The sequence below is a fragment of the Hypanus sabinus genome, chromosome 3 (assembly GCF_030144855.1).
Source record: "Hypanus sabinus isolate sHypSab1 chromosome 3, sHypSab1.hap1, whole genome shotgun sequence".
NCBI classification, from domain to species: domain Eukaryota; kingdom Metazoa; phylum Chordata; class Chondrichthyes; order Myliobatiformes; family Dasyatidae; genus Hypanus; species Hypanus sabinus.
The window spans coordinates 61,136,095-61,159,470 of record NC_082708.1 but is presented as its reverse complement, the minus strand read 5'-3'; the positions used below and the strand labels follow the sequence as shown (position 1 = coordinate 61,159,470).

Below are 23,376 nucleotides of genomic sequence, written 5' to 3'. Positions count from 1 at the left end.
CTTTCCTCAGATTAGGGGACCACAACTGCACACAATATTCCAGGTGTGGTCTCACCAAGGCCTTGTACAACTGCAGTAGAACCTTCCTGCTCCTGTACTCAAATCCTTTTGCTATGAATGCCAACATACCATTTGCCTTTTTCACCGCCTGCTGTACCTGCATACCCACCTTCAGTGACTGGTCTACAATGACATCCATGTCTCGTTGCATCTCCCCTTTTCTTAATCGGCCACCGTTAAGATAATAATCTGTTTTCCTGTTCTTGCAACCAAAGTGGATAAACTCACATTTATCCACATTAAATTGCATCTGCCATGAATTTGCCCACTCACCTAACCAATCCAAGTCACCCTGCATCCTCTTAGCATCCTCTTCACTTAGCAGTGAGTCACTGCTGTCATATAATGCTATATTCTAAATGGCAGCCATCACAATAACAGAATTGATAATAACCTTACCTGGATTCTTTTAGCTTTTGGACAATTCATTTATTTAAGAGATGTTTTGGTGAACCTAGTTGAATCATTTACTTGTCAATTTTTCTGTTCAAGGTGGTTCATTATAGTGTCTTTACTGGTTTAATATAGTATTATTTCAAAATACAGTGCCATTCTTAATGTTTTCAAACAAATATTCCAGACCTTAGTCCTAACTATAAAGAGATACCCACTAGGGCCTCAAGGCGTCAAGCTGCATTGAGCAGCTTTGTTTTCGCATGTTGATATTTTGCATGCATTTTTCTAAGCATATACAATGCTTTTGTATATTCCAATGAGCTTCTTTTCTCAGGAATTTCAAAATATAAATATTTAATCATCTTTATTTGGGCTAGATTATCATTTTAAGTGACTTAGGAGTTAAAAGCTCAGTAAAATAAAGTAGGTAGCTCATGGCAGTCATCTAAATCTCACATCTAAATAAGATCCTGAGAGTATGTAGTCAATGCCTCACTTTCTTCATTTTTCACAATCTTCTCAAAACCTCGTCCAAATCAGTCATGCCCGAAGCAGGTGTAGTGTATGTTGGAGCCGATGATTGATTTGTCTTTCCCGATATGTATCCTCCTGTCGTCTGGAGATCTTGCCAGTGCTTTTATAGCCTGGTTTAGTTTTCTATGCAGAAATTGCAATCGTAGATTGGGGTCATAGAATTCCTCCCAAAAAACCTTTTTTTTAATTCAATTGTTTTGAAAAGAAGTAAATGAAGAGCCAATAGATTAAAAGCTTTTAGGTAAAGGGAACACAGATTAGCACGTTCCTTTCAACCAAATTGGATTTACAGATGAACTAAAAGACCAGAATTAGCCTGTTCAATAGTTCAAGCAAATGAACTTCCTTCTGTATAATATTAAGCAGGAGTATCAACTGACAACTTTTTAAAAAACTCCAGCTCCTTTCCAAATCAATTCAAGTTTAATTGTCATTCAACCATACATGATTTCTCATGAACGCAGCCAAATGAAACAGCATTACTGTGAGGTCAAGGAGCAAAACCCAGTACCAACAGTCACACACAGCACAAAGCACACTCAAAATAGCAAGCAAAAATGGTATTACAATCACACAAAGAAAGAGTCAAAAACTCATACCATCAGTCCAGAGTCAACCGCAATAGAAATTGTCTTCTCCAGCCTGGACAGTACACACACCAACCATTTCCCTACAGTAAAGTCACCGGTGTCCTTTTTTGTTGGAATTATACAGTTTGCCCTCATTATCTGTGAGGGATTGGTTTGGGGACCCCTCACAGATACCAAAAAATAAGGGACTTTAGTGAATGTTCAAGTCCCTTATCAAACCTGTCTCAATGCAGTGGACCTTAGGACCCAGCGGAATCCCATACCTTATTTAACCTGCTTCAGTGCGATGGGCATTAGGACCCAGTGGTAGAGCTCTGAATCCACAGTATTTCTGTTCACAAAAATAATCACAATCATGATTGGAAATAAAGTGGAAATAATAAAGCAATCGGAAAGGGTGAAATGCTATCGGTCATTGTAAAAGCGTTAGGCTATGTCGGTCAACGATCGGAACAATTTTAAAGGATAAAGTGAGAATGGCTCTGCCCCGATGAAAGCTACAATTATTACTAAGCAACGCAGTGATTTAATTATTGAATTATGAGTTTTTGTTCCTCCACATCAATCCACCACGGATGGAGAGTGCACTCAATAGCAGTCTGTCACTGGATCGAACTCGGAAACTTCCATTCCCAAGCCTGGCGCTGTAACATACGTTCTTAAGTGTTTTATATGCATAGAAAGGTAAAATATAATCTATATACTAAAACAAACATTTGACTAACTGACGCTAAACAATACCAGATGTACCTGTTCCAACTTTCTTAGTAAGAGAACTTCCGATTTTTTTTTATCCCAATCCACGATAACCCACGCACATCCTCCTGTATACTTAAAATCATCTCTAGATTACTTATAATACCTAATACAATGTAAATGCTATGTAAAATAGTTGTTATACTGCATTGTTTAGGGAATAATGACAAGGAAAAAAGTCTGTACATGCTCAAACAACAAGTGCTGGAAGAGCACTTCCAGGTTTTCTCGATTCGCGGTTGGTTGAATTCGCGGATGCGGAACTCACGGATAAAGAGGGCCGACTGTATTTCTTTTGGCAAACATTTGGTGAAATGATTATTTTCAGGTAGTCCTCTGAAGAACTCAAGGAGGAGAAAATCTTGATGCCGATTGGTGGAAAAAACCCATTCTACATTCCTGTCTTTATTTCTATGGAAGCTGGTGTCTGGTGCTGCCTTCTATTAAAAATCCAATCAGATAGACTAGACCAGCACTCACCTCTGACAATTTCAAAAATACCCATTGACATTCTGGACAAAATGCCTCAGATTGTATGCTGATGTATTTTGAAAATCCTCTTCAAATCTCCAGTAGTAAGAATAAATGTTTTGTTTTTACTGGTATGTTTAAGTGGAATTCAAAACATCCAGATGGGCAATATTGAGAGAGCATTAAATGCAGTGTAATCCACAAAAAAAAAAACAACTTATTAATGTGAAATTTGTTTACCTATGTCCGCTTCATCACTCATTTGTTTGGCTATGGAGAGTGTTGCCTTCCATTTATTTACATATTAAAAAATGTAACCTTGCAGTAAACCTTGTGCAAGAGGTTAATACTTCATCATATTCATCTGTTTTGTACTTGAAGCATTTATTTGGAACTAAACATATATCAATTGTTTGCATGATTTGTGTTTTTTATTTATCTTTCTCTTGTGCATCAGGTTTTGTTTTTTTAATTTAATTGGGTTCTTTTGGTTTTTTGCTGTGCGGCTATCTCTGAGCAAACAAAGCTCAAAGTTGTGTAATTGATGCATTCTTTGATAATAAATGGATTTTGAATCTTTGTAATATTTTTCTGATCCCTTTCTATTAGTTATTTATTTTCCGATTCCATTTGCCCTCTTTTCCAAAATTCCATTGATCTTTGAACATATTTACTTCTTTTTGCTAGGTCTGGGTGACAAGGTTCATTTGCTTTGCTACTTTATTAAGCAAATAGAGACTGGACATTCTTGATTGAAGGCAGTAACAGTTAACAAAGAGCATTGTCTTCTACAACTGTATATCAAAGTCATACCACATGTTACACTCAATTCTACAACCTTCATAACTAATGCAACAACACAGTTTGGATACATGGACTATCCATCACATATTGCAGTTAGAACCTTTCAATCTGGTATGAGTAACAAGTTAACCAGAAGTCAAGCGAGAAGAAAACAACTATATACTTAATTTAATAACACTTTTTCTGGTAAATGATCACTGCAAACAATAGCTTATAACTTCCCTTTCCTAACTGAGCTTTTAGAACTGTCTGTATGAACTGAAGTTTCAAAGGTACAAGATGATTGTGACATGGCATGTACAGGCTGAAACATGGTGGTGAGGCCCTGGCCTGAGTGCGGGGAATGAGCCAATGTTTGGCCATTGCCAGAGCAGACTTGGAAGCGATTTGATGACGCAGAGCCAAGGCAAAGTGAATGGAGACAAGGCAGAGTCCAGGCTCAAGAGCGAGGAAAGATCTGAGATCTGATTGATTTGCGACTGAACTGGAAAGGTTGAGTGCAGGCTGAATTGGGGTGTCAGGACACCAGCTCAAGAGTTTATCATAGTACTAGCCAGAGAGCATATCGAAGTGGCAGAGCCTGGGTGTGAGGGCGAGGAATGATGAATGTTTAGACAATTTAAGTACCAGGCCAGATTGAAAATGCCAGAGGTGAGGGATGGGCCGGTTCTGCTTGCTGATCTGCAATGTTTACTTGGCTCTGAGTTGAACTGAACCTGTGGCTTGCTCCAGTTGCAGTGGCTTCATGTCTGTGGACTCACTTTTGTAAAACTTCCGTTCTAAATGCTATTTGCTTACTTTTTGAATGATTAGTTCTTTTTCTCTGCACATTGGATGTTTGATGGTCTTCTTTTTTAAAAAATGGATTCTACTGGGGTCCTTTGTCTTGTGGCTGCCTGTAAGGAGACAAATCTCAAGGGTAAATAAAGTATACATACTTTGATAATAAATGTACGTTGAACTTGAACTTTCTCATCAAAAGTTGACAATTTAAATTAAGTAACATAGCTGCAATTGCATTTATGACAAATCCCAGATTTGTCATGTTGCACAGCAATTTATGCATGGCATTGCAAACTTATTTTCCATCTCATCACTACCACTAATCTGTTCATCACTGAATTAAAGGAATTTGCAGTATGCCACTACATATTTAGCTGCAATCTAATACCTTTATTGTGGGCAAACAAGATCATGGCATGCTACTGAAGTGTAACTAGGTGTGTCAAAGATGGATCGACCCGATGCAAAGGCACAAGTGCCAAGGATGCAATAAGACCTAAAAACAAGAGATAAAACTTTTACTCTTTATTCATAGTATGCTATGGTGGAAGTTACAGACTGATCTCCCAAAGAGCCAGTCCGGACACTGCCCACACCTGAATCACAATTCCTCACAAGTAATAACATTGATCATTACAGGAAATATTATAATTATGCAAGTTAATACAGTTTTAGAATAGTTTCCATCACATGCTAAGATACAATTAGATGTAAAATCATCACTGGTTAGGTATAACGATATTCTGCCAAATCTAGCCTGGATACAACATTAGTTCCTCATGCTGATACCTCTCCCTACTCTCGAACATTCTATCCCCTATGCTATCTTACCCATATTTAGTTATGTTATACCTCAAAATGCTTTGTGTGACTAGACAATTCCTTATTTGAACCTATATCTAACACTATTAGGGAACATTATCTGGTATATCACTTGTTGCTGGGTAAGGTTCCCTTTTGGCTGTCCATAAGGTACCTATAAGGTAATTGAACATTAGCTAATCATTGTCTTTTAATCTATATCCCTATTTACTTATCCCTTTACTTATCAGGTGGAAACTAACCCCAAGGATATGGAGGATGGGGTAACACAGATTTAAAATTTTGGGCAAAAGTTGTAAGTGGATCTGAGGAACTTTTTTTTGTTTCGAAAGTAATGTCTTGTAAGAGTGGCATAACAGAATCATTAAAGAAAATTATTTTAGGGGAAAGCATGGTGATGGAACTGAAAAGTATGCTCATTTGATATCAGTATAGATTTGATGGGCTGAATATTCTCCTTCTGGTGTTTAACAGTTCTATCATTCTAAGAACGGATAAAGACAGGTTTTGATTATTATAACTTATCATTGAATTCCTAGCTTTATTTGGAGATCAAATAGCACAGGGTTGACATTAATTAGCCCCCATAATTTAAAAGATGAATGCCAATTATTGCAAGGAAACATTGTTCAGTCAGCAGCAGTGCCTTCCTGCCACTGAAGTTGTTTGTTCACATCCAAGAATTAGTTTTGAAAGACTCAGCCAGAACAGAGAATTTTTAACAATTCTACCCTGAGCGCTTGCACTGCGGGCTGTCTCTTTGAAGTACTTTGCAAAAGTTGCCTTATCTCTATTGGCAGCTGTCACTTCACTTACGCCTGCACCCATATCTTTGTGCCACCTATGTCTATCACAACGTGAAGGTGCTTAATTCTTGATATTTTTTGTCAAATATGTCTTAAGCCCCAGTGTTGAAAAAGAGAATTCTGTCACAGTTCTTCAGATCTATTTTTGATGAGGTCAATGCATATCGAGTCTTATTTTTCAAACCATGATATGCAGGTTAAGGAACACGAAAATATGTGAGAAATAAATCTTCATTGTTTCCGACCAGAATATTGTGATATAATATTATCACTGTTACTCATTCAAGAATCTCTTTCTTCCTCCTGAATAAAACATGAGTAGATCTTTCTGCAAATGGAAGTTAGACTTCCACATATATATTTTGGCTGAAGTTTCATTAAAACCTGAGTAAAAGACAGCAGTATGAGATTATAGCTGTGAGATTTATACTTAGAAGACATTCAAGTTGGACAGCACACTATCAGTTGCTAATGCAAAGAAACCTGAAGCTTAGTTAATGATTAACTGTAATGGTACTTTCAAAATTAAAAGAAACACACACTGGAATGCTACAACTCAATTCTAAGGGAGCCAAGATAAAAAAAATAATCATGCAACCTCCAAAGACAGAATTTTCTCTTTCTATTAAGATGTGTTTGACAAAGTCATCAAGAACTAAGCACCTTGTAGGTAGCATAAATAATAGCAGCTTCAGGAAGAGGTCAATGGAAAACTGAAAAATACTGCTTTTACAGCTGTGTGACCAATTTGGCTGTACATATATAGAAACCACTCCTTAATCCTTCACAGACTAGTAGGAAAAAGATTATGTTACTTCATGAAAATGCCTTATTGAAATCTCAAATCTTTTGAGTTGGAGAGATACTTGTTGAGTACAACATGGGAACATTTACATGCACTTTGAATCAAATGAAGCACAATTTAAATTTAGCAAACATATTACTCAGATTGATAAATTCAGTCACCATGACCAAATTATTCCATGACCTTTGCACCTCTTGTATGTTGTTTTCTGTCATGAGCTTATATATATATATATATATATTTAAAATTGCTTTTAAGCTGCAGTGTTTGATTTGGTTATGTTTTATTTTTAGAATCATTATTATGCTTTTATCCTTAGTAATACTTAAGTGATTCACCTAGTTATTTTTGATCTCATTGAATAGTAATTGAAATGCTGTTCTTCCCTACAAGTGGCATTGTATCTTTGTTTGGGTACCTCATTGCATATCAATATTCCCAGGACTATAGAGATGAGAAGGTAAACAAAATGGATTTCAGACACGGAATCAGGTTTATTATCACAGATATATGCCATGAAATTTGTTGTGCTGTGGTAGTAGTGCAGCACAAGACATATAAAAAATAAATATGACAAACAACTAAATAGTGGAACAGATGAGTAACAATGTAGTCCATAGGAACCATTCAAAAACCTGATGACAGAGGGGAAGAAGCTGTTCCTAAAACATTGATTGTGAAGATTCAGGCTGCTGTACCTCCTCTCTGTTGATAGTAATCCCAGGTCCTTAATGATGGATCCCACTTTCTTCAGTTACCATCTCTTGAAGATGTCCTTAATAGTGGAGAAGTTCATGCCCTTGATGGATCTAACTGTGTCTACAGTGTTCTGCAGCCTCTTTCATCCAGAGGGTGAAAGAAAATATTCAGGAGGATTTCCCCTGCAAATATGCAAATGCAGAAGGATTGACTTGTGTTGAAAATCAAAATAAGTGAAAAGCAGCAGAAATTATAGTAAAGCACTTGCACAGCAAAAGAAAAACACCAACTAAAGCCCGTTAATAGTAGTAAAAACAAGCAAGTGTTGGATATAATCTTCTGCAAAGTCTGGTTCTGGAATTGCCATTTATAGAAACAATTTCAGCTCTAGAATCAAACTATAGTTTTAGGATGTATACAAGATGCTTGTTTGGGATTTAATTAATACTAGAGAAGGAGAGCAACAAAGCATTAGCTCTAATCTTACAGGACTTCACCCATATAACTGCTGGCATTTTCCCACATGGCTGTCAGCAGCTTCAGGTTTTATAATATTGCTCAAATCTCACAATTGCAGTCAGATGTTTGCTTTCACCTGTTGCAAGAATTCCCCATCACTGACTAAAATGCAGAACACCAACAATGTGGACCGAGTCAAGTGTTCATTAATTTTGACTCTTTTACACACTGTCAAGGTGTTTATAAACATTCTTAAGTTTGTGTTTTTTTAATTTAAAAATGTTAATAGGCCTTCATAAGTTTTCAAAATGTTAGAAGTCAGAAACATTTAAGGCTATGACAGCTTTGATAGCCATTTAAGATGTTGTATTACTGTCACCCAATGTTTTGAGTTCTTTTATTTGTGGTCAGTGTTTGTAATGCTCCCTATATGCCCTTGCTGAAGATAATCTCATGGAAGAATCATGCTGTTGATGAACAGGGCTTCACTGTCAGAGTTGGTACTGAAATGTCACTCCAGTGTCTAAACTTTGTTCAATAATGGGTGCTAACTGTGAGAGTCTTAATAAACTTAGAGAATTGGTATATAATTGACAAAGGATTTTCAGTGTTTCTTAGCATATAGTTATACATTTCCTAAAGAAAAATATAGAGCCACATACAATATTGGCAAATACAATATTCAGATCAGAGTGATCTTTAGTATTTGGAAATGTCATTGGTTTATTATTTTCACAGGTACTGAGACACAGTGAAAAGTTTATCTTGCATACTGTTTACGTCGATCAAATCATCGAGGTAGAACCCAGTAAAACATAACAATGAAGAAAAAAATGTAACAGCTACAGAGAAAGCAGAGTGCAAGTGAACAATAAATCTCTAAATCTGTGCAGTCTGCAGAGCTGTTTCTCACCATACTCGTCACAAACAGTCCTCCCTGTTCCTAAACCTTCTCCTCGTCATTTTTCCTCTTCCTGAATTACCTCAGAAGCCTCCCCTTCAGCTTAGATACTCTTGCTCTCTGTGCTCACCTATTGATTAAAGTTCAAAGTTCAAAGTAAATTTATTATCAAGGTACATATATGCCACTGAGATTTATTTTCTTTTGGGCATACACAATAAATCCGTAACCGAATAACAAGCATAATAGAACCAATTGAGGGTTATGAGCTGAGTGTGGGTCAGTGGGACGAGGTGAGAGTAAGCGTTCAGCACAGACTAGAAGGGCCGAGATGGCCTGTTTCCGTGCTGTAATTGTTACATGGTTACTGAGAGACCACCCCATCTTGGGTGTTCAACCAGCATGCACAAAGCAGCAAACTATGAAAATGACGAAGAAAGAAATAGTAAATAAATAATTAAACAATAAATATTGAGACCATGAAATGAAGAGTCCTTGAAAGTGAATCTGTAGGTTGTGGGAACATTTCAATGATGGGTCGAGTGGAGCTATCCATTTTTGTTCAAGAGTCTGATGGCTGAGGGGTAACCACTGTTCCTGAACCTAGTGGTCTGAGTCCTGAGGCTCTTGGTTGATGATAGAAGTGAGAAAAGAGCATGACCTGGGTGTTTGGAGTCCCTGATGATGGATGCTGCCATCCTGCCACATTGCTTCATCTCGGGAGAGCTTTACCCATCATGGACTGGGTCATGTCCACTACTTTTTTGCAGGATTTCCCATTCAAGGGCATTGGTGTTTCCATACCAGACTGTGAAACAGTCGGTCATTATACTCCCCACCATGCACCAATAGAAATTTGTCAAAGTTTTAAATGCTGTGCAGAATCTTTGCCAACTCCTAACGAAGTGGAGGTGCTGCCATGCTGGGCCTAGGACAGGTCCTTGCAGAATGATAACTCTGAGGTATTTAAAGTTGCTGACCCTCTCCAGCTCTGATTCTCTATTGAGGACTGGCTCATGGACCTCTGGATCCTCCTCCTGAAGTTAATAATCAGTTCCTTGGTCTTGCTGACATTGTGTGAGAGGTTATTGCTGTGTCACCAGTCAGCAAAATGTACAATCTCCCTCCTATATGCTGATTCTTCACCTTTGATTTGACCCACGACAATGGTGTCGTCAGGAATATGGAATTGGAGCTGTGTTTAGCAACATAGTCATGTGTAATGTGAGTGGAACAGAGGGCTATGCACACAGCCCTGTGATGCACCTATGCTGATGGAGATTGTGAAGGAGATGGTATTGCCAATCGAACTGACTACAGTCTGAAAGTGAGGAAATCGATGATCCAATTGCACAAGGAAGTAATGAGGCCTTGAAGCTTAATTATTAGTTTTGAGGGGATAATACTACAGAATGCTGAGCTGTAGTCAATAAAGAGCATACTGAGGTATGAACCTTTGCTGTCCAGATGTTCCATGGTTGAGTGAAGAACCAATGAGATGGCACCTGCTATGGACCTGTCGCTCTGTTAGGCAAATTAGAGTGGACCGAAGTTGCTTCTCAGGCAGAAGTAGTTATGATTCACCACTAAGCTCTCAAAACACTTCAGCACTGTGGATGTCAGTGCTGCTTGAGAATAGTGACTAAGGCAGGTCAGCACTTTCTTCTCCGGCACCGGTTATGAGTGATGCCTGCTTGAAGTAGCTAGGTAGCTCAGGCTGCTGAAGTGAGAGGCTAAAGATCTCAGTGATTAAACTTAAACTCTTGCCAGTTGATCACCCTGGGAACTTGAAGGGGTACCCAGTCTTAGCCAAATGCCTTTTGCGGGTTCATCCTCCTGAAGGCTGCTCGCCCATTAGCTACAGAAACTGAAATCACAATATTATTGGGGGTTATGTGAGTTTTCGATGGTTCCTCCATGTTTTGATGGTCAGAGCGAACATTGAAGGCATTGAGCTCATCTGGAAGTGAAGCCCTGTTGTCATCTGTGTCACCTGATTTCACTTTATAAGAGGTGATAGTATTGAAGCCCTGACGTAACTGTTGAGCATCCTTCATTGACTCAAGTTTAGTCCAGAATTGCCACTTTTTTTCGTGAAATGGCTTCCCTGAGTTGCTACCTGGACCCTTGCAACTTCCTTGGTCACCATACTTAAAGGGTTTTGACCTAGCACTCAGCAGATTGCAGATCTCATGGTTCGTACAGAGCTCTGGTTCGGGAAGACTGAATAATTTTGTGGGAGCATACTCGTCAACAACTGTTTTAATAAAGTCCATGGCAACCATAGTGTGCTTAGCGAGATCCACAGATGAGTCCTCGTACATGGTCCAGTCCCATAGCCGCTCCTCTGCCTCCTGCAACCAGATTATCCTAATCTCTGAAGCTTTGCTCTTTAACCTCTGCCTGAAAGCAGATAGGAGAAGGACAGCCAAGTAATCATATTAACCGAAACATGGTCTGGCATGTAGGCATTTCTTAGCTTATTTCTTTTCTTTTCATTTCTTATCTTAGTATATAAGTGGTCCAGTGCGTTGGGACCTTTGGTGCTACAGGTTATATGCTGTCGGTAAAGATCATGGTCTCATCTCCAGATTCTGGCCATATTCCAGTGGGAATCTTAACTCGGCACTAGGCCACATGACTGTCCTGGCTGTTTGCCATACATTTGACTCCATTCCTGTCCATCGTCCTTCAACACAATCGACCCAGTTTCCTCCATGCAACGGTCCCCAGTTTCTGCTGGCACATCACTCACTTAAAATAACAAAAAAATGTGGACAAAACTTAAGGCTATTTATAGCTGGATGAAAAAGCGGGGAGATTTTGTCTAATATGTCTCAGAATCAATTTTAATATCAATGATATATATCGTAAAAATTGTTGTTTCGCAGTAGCAATACATTGTAATACATAATAATAAAAACTATAAATTATAATAAGTCTCTCTCTCTCTCTCTATATATATATATACTTTTTTTTTAAAATTATTATTTATTTAAATAACTGTTGCCCAGTGGCACTCACATCCACAGTGATGAAGAGTTTTGAGAGGCTGGTGTTGAAACACATCAGCACCTGTCTGAATAGTGACTTTGATCCATTCTAATTCACCTACTGAAGCAACAGGTCTACAGCAAATGTTGGCTCTTCATATAACCCTGGAACATCTGGACAGCAAAGATGGAAATATCAGGATGCTCTTTGTTGATTACAGCTTGGCATTTCACACAGTCACCCCCTCAAAACATTTCAGTAATCTGGGCCTGGGCCTCAACACCCCCATGTGCAACTGGAGCCTGAATTTCCTCACTTGTAGACCCCCGTCAGTTTGGCTTGGCCAAATCATCTCCTCCACAAGATTCATCAGCACAGGAGCACCACAGGGATATGTATTTAACCCCCTGCTCAACTCGCTTGACACCTGTGACTGTGTGGCTAAGTACAGCTCCAACACCTTATACAAGTTTGCTAATGACACCACTGCTGCCAGTTGTATCAAAGGGGGTGATGAATCAACATATAGAAGAGATATTGAAAACTTGGCTGAGTGGTGTAATAACAGTAACTTCTTAGTCAATGTCAACAAGAACAAGGAACTGATTGTAGACTTCAGAAGAGGTGTATGAACCAGTAATCATCAAAAGTCAATAGACAATAGACAGTAAGTGCAGGAGTAGGCCATTCGGCCCTTCTAGCCAGCACCGCCATTCACTATGATCATGGCTGATCATACACAATCAGTACCCCGTTCCTGCCCTCTCCCCATATCCCTTGACCCCGCTATCTATAAGAGCTCTATCTAACTCTCTCTTGAATGCATCTAGAGACTTGGCCTCCACTGCCTTCTGGGGCAGAGCATTCCACATATCCACCACTCTCTGGGTGAGAAAGTTTTTCTGCATCTCTGTTCTAAATGGCCTACCCCTTATTCTTAAACTGTGGTCTCTAGTTCTGGACTCACCCATCAGCGGGAACATGCTTCCTGCCTCCAGCATGTCCAAACCCTTAATAATCTTATATGTTTCAATCAGATCCCCTTTCATCCTTCTAAATTCCAGTGTATACAAGCCCAGTCGCTCCAAACTTTCAACGTATGACAGTCCCGCGATTCTGGGAATTAACCTTGTGAACCTACGCTGCACTCCCTCAATAGCAAGAATGTCCTTCCTCAAATTTGGAGACCAAAACGGCACACAATACTCCAGGTGGGGTCTCACCAGGGCCCTGTACAGCTGCAGAAGAACCTCTTTACTCCTATACTCAATTCCTCTTGTTATAAAGGCCAGCATGCCATTAGCTTTCTTCACTGCTTGCTGTACCTGTATGCTTGCTTTCACTGACTGAAGTACAAGAACACCTAGATCTCGTTGTACTTCCCCTTTTCCTAACTTGACTCCATTTAGATAGTAATCTGCCTTCCTGTTCTTGCCACTAAAGTGGATAACCTCACATTTAACCACATTAAACTGCATCTGCCATACATTTGCCCACTCTCCCAACCTATCCAAGTCACCCTGCATTCTCATAACATCCTCCTGACATTTCACATTGCCACCCAGCTTTGTGTCATCAGCAAATTTGCTAATGTTACTTTTAATCCCTTCATCTAAATCATTAATGTATATTGTAAACAGCTGTGGTCCCAGCACCAAACCTTGTGGTACCCCACTGGTCACAGCCTGCCTTTCTAAAAGGGACCCGTTAGACGCTACTCTTTGTTTCCTGTCAGCCAGCCAATTTTCAATCCATGTCAGTACCCTGTTCCCAATACCATGTGCCCTAATTTTGCCCACTAATCTTCTATGTGGGACCTTATCAAAAGCTTTCTGGAAGTCCAGGTACACTACATCCACTGGCTCTCCCTTGTCCATTTTCATAGTTACATCCTCAAAAAACTCCAGAAGATTAGTCAAGCATGATTTTCCCTTCATAAATCCATGCTGACTCAGACTGATCCTTCTACTGCTATCCAAATGTGTTGTAATTTCCTCTTTTATAATTGACTCCAGCATCTTTCCCACCACTGACGTCAGGCTAACTAATCTATAATTCCCTGTTTTCTCTCTCCCTCCTTTCTTGAAAAGTGGGACAACATTAGCTACCCTCCAATCAGCAGGAACGTTCCTGAAGCTATAGAACATTGGAAAATGATTACCAATGCATCCACCATTTCTAGAGCCACCCCTTTAAGTACTCTGGGATGCAGACCATTAGGTCCTGGGGACTTCTCTGCCTTCAGACTCAACAGTCTATCCAACACCGTTTCTTGCCTAATATAAATTTCCTTCAGTTTATCCTTTACCCTAGTTCCTTTGGCCACTATTACACCTGGGAGATTGTTTATGTCTTCCCTAATGAAGTCAGATCCAAAGTACCTGTTCAACTCGTCTGCCATTTCTTTGTTCCCCATAATAAATTCACCCGTTTCTGTCTTCAATGACCCAATTTTGGTCTTAACTACTTTTTTTGCTATTCACATACCTAAAGAAGCTTTTACTATCCTCCTTTATATTCCTGGCTAGCTTACCTTCGTACCTCATTTTTTCTTGGCATATTGCCTTTTTTGTTATCTTCTGTTGCTCTTCAAAAGCTTCCCAGTCCTCCTGTTTCCTGCTCAACTTTGCTATGTTATACTTCTTCTCTTTTATTTTTATACTGCCCTTTACTTCCCTCTTCAGCCATGGTCACCCCTTACTCCCCTTAGGATCTTTCTTCCTCTTTGGAATGAACCGATCCTGCACCTTCTGCATTATTCCCAGAAATACCTGTCATCGTTGTTTCACTGTCTTCCCTGCTATTGTTCCATTGAACTTTGGCCAGCTCCTCCCTCATAGCTCCATAGTTCCCCTTCTTCAACTGTAATACTGACACGTCCGATTTTCCCTTCTCCTTCTCAAATTGTATGTTAAAACATATCATATTATGGTCACTAGCTCCTAATGGTTCCTTTACCTCGAGGTCCCTGATCAAATCTGGTTCATTGCACAACACTAAATCTAGAATTGCCTTCTTCCTGGTAGGCTCCAGTACAAGCTGTTCAAAGAATCCATCTCGGAGGCACTTCACAAACTCCCTTTCTTGGGGTCCAGTACCATTCTGATTCTCCCAGTCCACCTGCATGTTGAAATCCCCCATGACAACTGTATCATTACCTTTTCCACGTGCCGATTTTAACTCTTCATTCAACTTACATCCTAAATCCAGACTGCTGTTTGGGGGCCTGTAGATAACTCCCATTAGGGTCTTTCTACCCTTAGAATTTCTCAGTTCTACCCATACTGACTCTACATCCCCTGATTCTATGTCCCCCCTCGCAAGGGACTGAATATCATTCCTCATCAACAGAGCCACCCCACGCCCTCTGCCAGTCAGTCTGTCCTTTTGATAAGATGTATATCCTTGAATATTCATTTCCCAGGCCCTGTCCACTTGAAGCCATGTCTCAGTTATTCCCACAGCATCGTACTTGCCAATTTCCAACTGAGCCTCAAGCTCATCTACTTTATTCCTTATACTTCGTGCATTCATATATAATTCTTTTAATTCATTACTCCCCTCTCCTTTCATATCAATTCCTATTTCACTTGGCCATGCTGTATGATTTTTTCTTGAGCTTTCTACTCCATTGATTCTGTTGTCCTTTTTAACTTTTCTTATTTTCACTTTCCATTTAACTCCATCCTTATATTTCCAGTTCATCCCCTCCCCCCCACACTACTCAGTTTAAACACATCCGTGTTGCAGTGGCAAACCTGTCTGCCAGAATGCTGGTCCCCCGCCTATTAAGATGCAACCCGTCCCCTTTGTACAATTCATCCCTACCCCAAAACAGATCCCAGTGGTCCAAGAATGTAAATCCTTGCTTCCTGCACCAGTTCCTCAGCCACACATTCAGATCCATTATCTCCCTGTTCCTGCCCTCTCCAGCACAAGGAACTGAAAGCAAACCAGAGATACCACCCTGGAAGTCCTGTTTTTCAGCCTTCTTCCGAGTTCTCTGAAGTCCTGCTGCAGAATGTCCTTCCTCTTCTTCCCGATGTCATTTGTGCTGACATGCACTACCACTTCCGGCTGTTCACCTTCACCCTTGAGTATTCCCTGCAATCGGTTCGTGATGTCCTGGATCCTAGCACCAGGGAGGCAACACACCATCCTTAAATCACGCCTGTTGCCGCAGAAACCCCTTTCTGTACCTCTTACTATGGAGTCTCCTACTACCACGGCTCTTCCTGATGTCTGACTCCTCAGCCCTGCTTCTGCACCAATTTTCGGCTCGCAGACCTGTCCGCCTCTCAGACTGGCAGTATCTTCTGTCCTGACAGCTTCCAAGCGGGTGAACCAGTTTACGAGAGGTACATCCCCTGAGGTCTCCTGTACTTCAAGCATCCTTTCCTTCCTCATCATCACCCCCTTTCTCTCTTCCGGTATCCTCGGTGTAACAACCTCACTGTAGGTCCTGTCCAGAAAACTCTCATTTTTGCGGATAAACCTGAGGTCATCCAGTTCTTTCTTCAGTGCTGCAACGTGCTCCTTCAGAAGCTGAATCTGGACACACTTTCCACAGCTGTAGCAACCGGGGGCACCATCAGCATCCCTGACCTCCCACATCATGCACGTAGCACACTGAATCAGCTTAGCAGTCATGTCTTCACCCTCTCCAATTGTGCCTGGTGTAGTCTCCTCCCTCAGCCTCCTCGCTGAAGACTCTCGAGCAAAGGACTAGCACTTTTCGCACCAGGCACTTCCCTCAACCAGAGGTGGAGAGGATCAGTAACTTTAAATCTCTGGGTGTCACTATCTCAGAGGGCCTGTCCTGGATCCATCATATAAGTGTAACTGCAAGGAAAGCATGACAGTGTCTCTACTTCCTCAGGAGTCTGTGGCATGTCATCGAAAACTCATCAAACTTTGATAGATATCTGGTGGAAAGCGTGTTAACTGGCTGCATTATGGCCTGGTATGGGAACACCAATGCTTTGAGCAGAAAACCCTACAAAAGTTAGTGGATTTGGCCCAGTACGTCATGGGTAAAACCCTCCCAATCATTGAGCACATTGACATGAAACTTTGCCATAGAAAAGCAGCATCAATCATCAAAGATCCTCACCTCCCAGGCCATGCTCTTTGCTCTGCTTCCGCCATCATGCAGAAGGTACAGGTGCCTCAGGACTCACACCACCAGGTTCAAGAACAGTTACTACACCTCAACATCAGGCTCTTGATCAAAAAGGGATAACTACACTCACTTAAGGACTTTTTTGTTATATTGTTATTTCAAGCTTATTATTTATTGTGATTTATTTATATCTGCATTTGCACAGTTTGCTTACAGTTTAAAGCTACTGTTCTATAGACTTGCCAAGTATGCCCACAGACAAAGAATCTCAGTGTTGTATTTGGTGACATGTATGTTACTCTGATAATAAAACTTACGTTGAACTTTATATAGTTATCTATCTGCACATGTACTGTATATAAATTAGATAAGTGGTGTAAAAATAGAGGGAAAAATATTGAGGTAGTGTTCATGGGTTCATTGTCCATTGTCTTGAGTTCCCCAGGTCTCCCTGGGTTGTCAGGTGCCAGCCACAGGGAGGGGGTATTGTAATCAGCTCTTTGGGTCTATGTGGGGATCTGGAGCTCTGGGGTTTCTAGAGCACTTAGTTAGTTGTTGAGTGTCATTAATCCTTGGCGCTATCTGTTTAATCTTGTTATGTTTATTTTGACTGGCTCGGTGTCTCCACGTTCCGTTTATTGTGGGGTCCTAGCTTTGAGAATGTTATGTCGCATGGTGTCACTCAGCCAAGCCACTGATATTTTATTGGAAAGCTTATCAATAAGCTCTGATTCTGTCTCTGCAAGGAAGTCTGTCATTTCTCTGCACTTGGGTTTAGTCATCGTCAGAGCACGTCGTGACAGGGAGTGGGGTGGAGTGTGTTGGGGATGGAGGTGTTAACCAATGGAAATGGGAACAGGGTCAATATTAATATCAAAATATCAATATTACAAAAGCATAATGAATTATAAATTGATTGAGGAGGTTACTTTCAATATATCACTTTTTCAAGCAGTGGATCGATCACTATCAAAAATAAGGAAGGGCACTTAACCATTCAGCCATACACTTCAGACGTCAACCACCAGGCTCCTGAACTAGTATGGATAACTTCACTCACTCCAACACTGAACTTCACAATCTATTGACTTGCTGTATTTTCAAGAATTCTACAGCTTGTGTTCTCAGTATTATTTTTTACTTATCATTATTATTATTTATATTTATTTTTTCTCAGCTCAAACTGGTAAAACTTGAGGTATGGGCATAGCCAAGCACAGTCATTTGAGAATTGTTAGAAACTTTCAGAACATTCTCATGGTGTTCAATGTTGTGGCTTTCAAAAGATCTACATAGATATTGTTGTGTAGCCTGAATTGTTTAATGCTATTGTGTAGAGCCTGTGGGATGATGTCAGTTGTAGATACTGCTATCGGGACAATGCATACACTGGTCATGTTCCAAAGTCTTTCCATTTCCTCTTTTGATTCAGCATATTCCTGGTGTTTTTCACTTATTGATTTCTGTAAGTTATGTGTGTTTGGAATGGCTATATCGAATAAATAAGCAGAACCATAAAAATATGTATTGTGACCTAAACCACACACAAATTGGCACAGGATCAATCAGATTAGAAGGTTAAATGTATCACACAAAAGATCAGTACAAGAGAACGGGGCATTGGCACCAGTATTGGGGAAGGTGGGAAGTGATCTAATAGGACGGGCTGAACCATGTACTGGTATATCACATAATTAGGGTGTTGGATAGGGCTTTAAACTAAATAGCAAGGCAGTAAGTTCAAAAGCTTACAAAATTATGGATAAAATAAAAGGGAAGAACAGATTACTGAAGTCTCCAGAATAAAACAATAATTAGGAAGGCTTAGATAATAATTTGACTTCAGGCAACATGGAGATATATTTGAGAAGCAGAGTGGTGAACACAGGACTAAAAATGTTATATTTGAATACATAGAGTGTTCAAAACATTTCATGATCTAACAGCACAGTTAAAAATTAGCAGAATGGATGTTGTGGGTATCACTAAGTTATGTCTGAAAGATGATCACAGCTGGAAACTAAACATCCAAGGATATGCTTCCAATTGAAATTGCAGACAAGTGTGCAGATGGGCAGGGTGGTTCTGTTAGTAAAATAAGATCAAATCCTTAACATGAAGAGACATAGAATCAGCAGATATAAAGTCTTTGTGGGTAGAGTTAAGAGACTGATGAGAGTCACATATAAGCTTCCAGGATATGGGCTACAAATTATAAGAAGCAACAGAAAAAAGCTTGTAAGAAGAGCAATGAGTGATTTTAATATATGCATATAGGTTGGGGAAAATCAGGTTGGCACCATAGAAGGAATTTGCAGAATGCCTGAGATTATTTTTTGAGCGGTTGTGATTGAGCCAGTTAGAAAAAAGGTAATTCTGTATTTGTGTTTTGGAAAGTTCCAAATTTGTTTAGGGAGTTTAAGGAAACCTTAGGGGGCAGTGATCGTAATACAATAGAATTCAGCAGTTTGACAGGGAAAAGATAAGATTGCATATGTTGCTAATACAAATGAGAAAAGGCAACTACAGGGGCATAAGAGAGGAGTTAACCGAAGATGATAAAAGAAACCCTAGCAGGGATGATGACAGAACAGCGATGACTGGGGTTTATGGGAGCAATACAGAAGGCACAGAATAGGTTCATCCTAAAGAAGAAATGTTGTAGAGGGGGGATGAGACAACCATGGCTGACAAAGGAAGTCAAGAGCAGCATAAAAGTAAAAGAAAGAGTACATAATGTAGCAAAAATTAGCAGGAAGCTCAAGGATTAGAAAGCTTTAAAAAAACAACAGAAGGCAACTAATAAAGCAATAAGGGGGAGATATGATGAAATATGAAGGTAACTAGACAATAATATAAAACAGGATTCCAAAGTTGTGTTTTTTTCAGATACATAAAGAATATAAGAGAGGCAAGTGTGAACATCATACCTTTGGAAAATGACACTGGAGAGGTAGTAATGGGGTACAAAGAAATGGAAGATGAACTGAATAGGTATTTCTGTGTTGGATATACACTGTCCAGAGCCAGGGAGCCTTTCATTTTTTTTTTTGCCATCCTCAGATTTCTAACATAGCAGCTGAAACTTTAGAGATCAAAGCATTGTTTTTGAGTAAGATAAATGTCCAGCTCATGTTCTTTGTTCAACTTCTTGTCATAAACAGGAGCCAGTGTTCAGTTCTTAATGTAAATGGTAAGCAATAATCAGTCTGAAGTTAGAAGGACAGTTTTGCCATCAAGCACGTTATCTATAGAACACAGGTTCATGGCTCACAGCACCTGAGTTGATTTCTCAAGTTGCAGTGTAGCATATTTAATTTGGCTTGTTTCAAACCAGACAATGTGGCTAAGTTATTTAATCAAATATGTTGCAGACCAGATTGTTATCACTTAGCACATCAAGTAGCTGATCTGTTAATGGTTGGAAGGTTTTTCTGCTCAGAGAGTCAGCTTCATAGCATTACCTGTGGGAATCTGGGAACTCTGTCTCCAAAAGCATTTAAACCACTCGTGTAAAAAGGTATCTGAACAAAATACCATATATGTGTGAGGTCACTCAAGTGGCAGAAAAACAGTAGAAATGCAGAGCACAGTCTGGCTTTTCGGGAAAGGTTAGAAACAGCAGAAGAATGGCAGAAAGATTGGGGACTAGAATCCATTCCTCTGCCTTCAATTTCTATGATGGATGATTTATCTGCAACTCATTGGTATGTCTTTTTAGTTTATATGAATTTTATCCATGTTTTGGAAATCCTTTGTGTTTTAGACATCATTTGTAATCAGGAGAACTTTTCTTAAGATAGAAAGGCTCTGTGAGTTTTAAAAGTGTTTTAAAAATCTTGTTTGGAGTTAAATATGTATCACTGAAAATAAATAAACTGTGTTTAAACTACTTTGTTTGCTTGAAGCATCTCCTCCTTGGTAGGAAAGGGGAACGCCATTAATGGGCATTGGCAGCAAAATTCACCATAGCGTATGTACAGGCAAGTGAATTAACCTTTGAAGAGTAGTTACCTCTTAGTGAGGGTACCAGTAGCTATCTATATCGGATAGGACTTAAAGTCTTGAAGTTTAAAACTTTGTGGTCAGCAACTCAATACTATCACATTTTGTGTCAGTCTTCACTGTGGAAATCATCAACAACATGCTAGATATTTGAGAGAAGCAAGCAGAAGTGAGTATAGTCACTATTACTAAGGAGAAGGTGCTTAGGAAGCTGAAAGATTTGAAAGTGTATGGATCATCTGGACCAGATGGACTACATCCCAGGGTTCTGAAAGTAGCTGAAATCATTGTGGAGGCATTTATAGTGATCCTTCAAGAATCACTACGTCAGGGTTGGTTCCGGAGCAGAAGAGAGAGAGGCAAAGGACAGGAAAGTATAGACTGGTTATCCTAACGTTATGGTTAAGATTTTAGAGATCATTAGTGAGAATGAGGTTTCAGGGTACTTGGAGACACAAGATAAAGCAGGCTGAAGTCATCATAATTTCCTGAAAGGCTGATCTGGTCGAAAAATCTGTTGGAACTCTTTGTGGAAGTTACAGGCAGAATATCAAAGGAAAGTCAATGGATGCTATTAATTTGGAATTTCAGGAGGTCTTTGACAAGTTGCTGCACATGAATCTGTTAAACAAAATCAAAACCCATTGTATTTACAGGAAAAGTATGAGCATCAGCAGGACATAGGCTGACTGTCAGAATGTAAAGAGTAGAAATAAAGAGGGCCTTTTATGATTAACTGCCAGTGACTGATGGTGTTCCATAGGAGTCAGTGTTGGGGGCACTACTGAATTGATAGCTTTGTGACTAGGTCTGTGGAGGAAGCAAAGATAAATGGAGGAACGAGTAGTGTTGAAGAAGCAGGGAGTCTGCAGAAAGTTTTAGATAATTTGGCAGGGAGCAAAGACAAAAGAGTGTAGGGAAATGTATGGTCATGCACTTTTGGGAGAAGGAACAAAGGTACAGACTATTGTCCAAGTAGAGACAGAAGTTCAAGGAACTTGGGAGTACTCACGAAGGATTCCCTGAAGTTGAACTTGCAGGTTAAATTAGTTTTAAGAAAGCAAATGGAATGTTAGCATTCTTTTTGAGGGGACTGGAATAATGGCACCACGGTAGTATAGTGACTAGCATGATGGTATTACAGCTTGGGACATCAAAATTCAGACTTTAATTCCAGCATCCTCTGTAAGGAGCCTCAGTACATTCTCCCCATGAAATGCATGAGTTTTCTCCAGGTACACTGATTTCCTCCCACAATGCAAAGGTGTACTGGGTAGGTTAATTGGTCATTGTAAATTATCCCGTGATTAGGATAGGGTTTAATTGGGGATGTTATGTGTTGCTGGGCAGTGTCACTTGTCACGCACCCTGTGACTGGGTTAAAGAACCAGCAGAAGTGGAAAAACACTTTGGAGTCTGGTATTACTAGTAACTAATAGTGTTTATTAGTAAACTATGTAATACAGTACTATAAAATGCAAATATATGAAACAGGTTAGCAATAATATATACAGAAGCTTGGAAATAGGAACCAAAGCCAGGCTCTTTCAAACCTAGGAGTAGATGGATAGAGCCTAACAATGGTGAAGAGTTCAGTTCAGTTCGAGGTAGTTATTTCAGTAACATTGGAGATAGAGAGAGAGAGAGAGAGAGAGGTGATGCCATTGCCATCGATTTTCCTGTAGTCTTCTGAAGTCCTGTTGTGGTTACTATGACTATAATACATACGACTGTTCTTCAGTGATGGAACTATCACCCAGGCAAGGGAGGACACACAAATATTTCCCCATCAGTCGCACCTTTTCACATTGTGAGCCATTGATCGATCTCCCTGAATCGATCCTCTGAAAACCCTACCTTCATGTGGGTGCACAAAGCTCATTCAGTGCCCACACTGCATGTCTCGTGGTGTGTCTTTCTGTGTCCCAGCAGACCTGCTTTTTTATCACCATATGCTGGACACCAGCTTTGCCCTGCTCTCTCTGCAGGAATCTTAACAAGCAGGCAAAGTGTCCTTGGAGAAAGGTGAACAATCAGCAGAGGAACCATAACATTAAATCTTCTTCTCTCTCTCTCTCTCTCATTTGTGCTGGATGCCTCTCCCCTCTCTCTCAATAGCAGCACAGTTCATAGGGTCAATTCTGGACCCCATTTCAAACATGGTTTGCCCATGACACACTCAAAGGGCTAGAAGGGCCTATTCTGGGCCATAGTTCTAAATAAAAAAATTTTAAATAAATATAAAAGCAAGGTAGCTGAGGCTTTATAAGGTATTGGTCAGACTATATTTGTAGTATTGTGAGCATCAGTGGTGTGTTGGTGTGTAATTTTACAAGTATGATCATGGGAATGAAAGGGTTAATGTGTGA

The 23,376-nt window shown here is 39.9% G+C and overlaps 1 protein-coding gene across 1 annotated transcript in view; it reads left to right on the top strand.

Annotated features, from left to right (window-relative positions):
• Window positions 1–23,376, top strand: part of tenm4 (teneurin transmembrane protein 4) — a 1,643,409-nt gene that overhangs the window by 606,522 nt on the left and 1,013,511 nt on the right. The gene's annotated exons all lie outside the window — the stretch shown is intronic.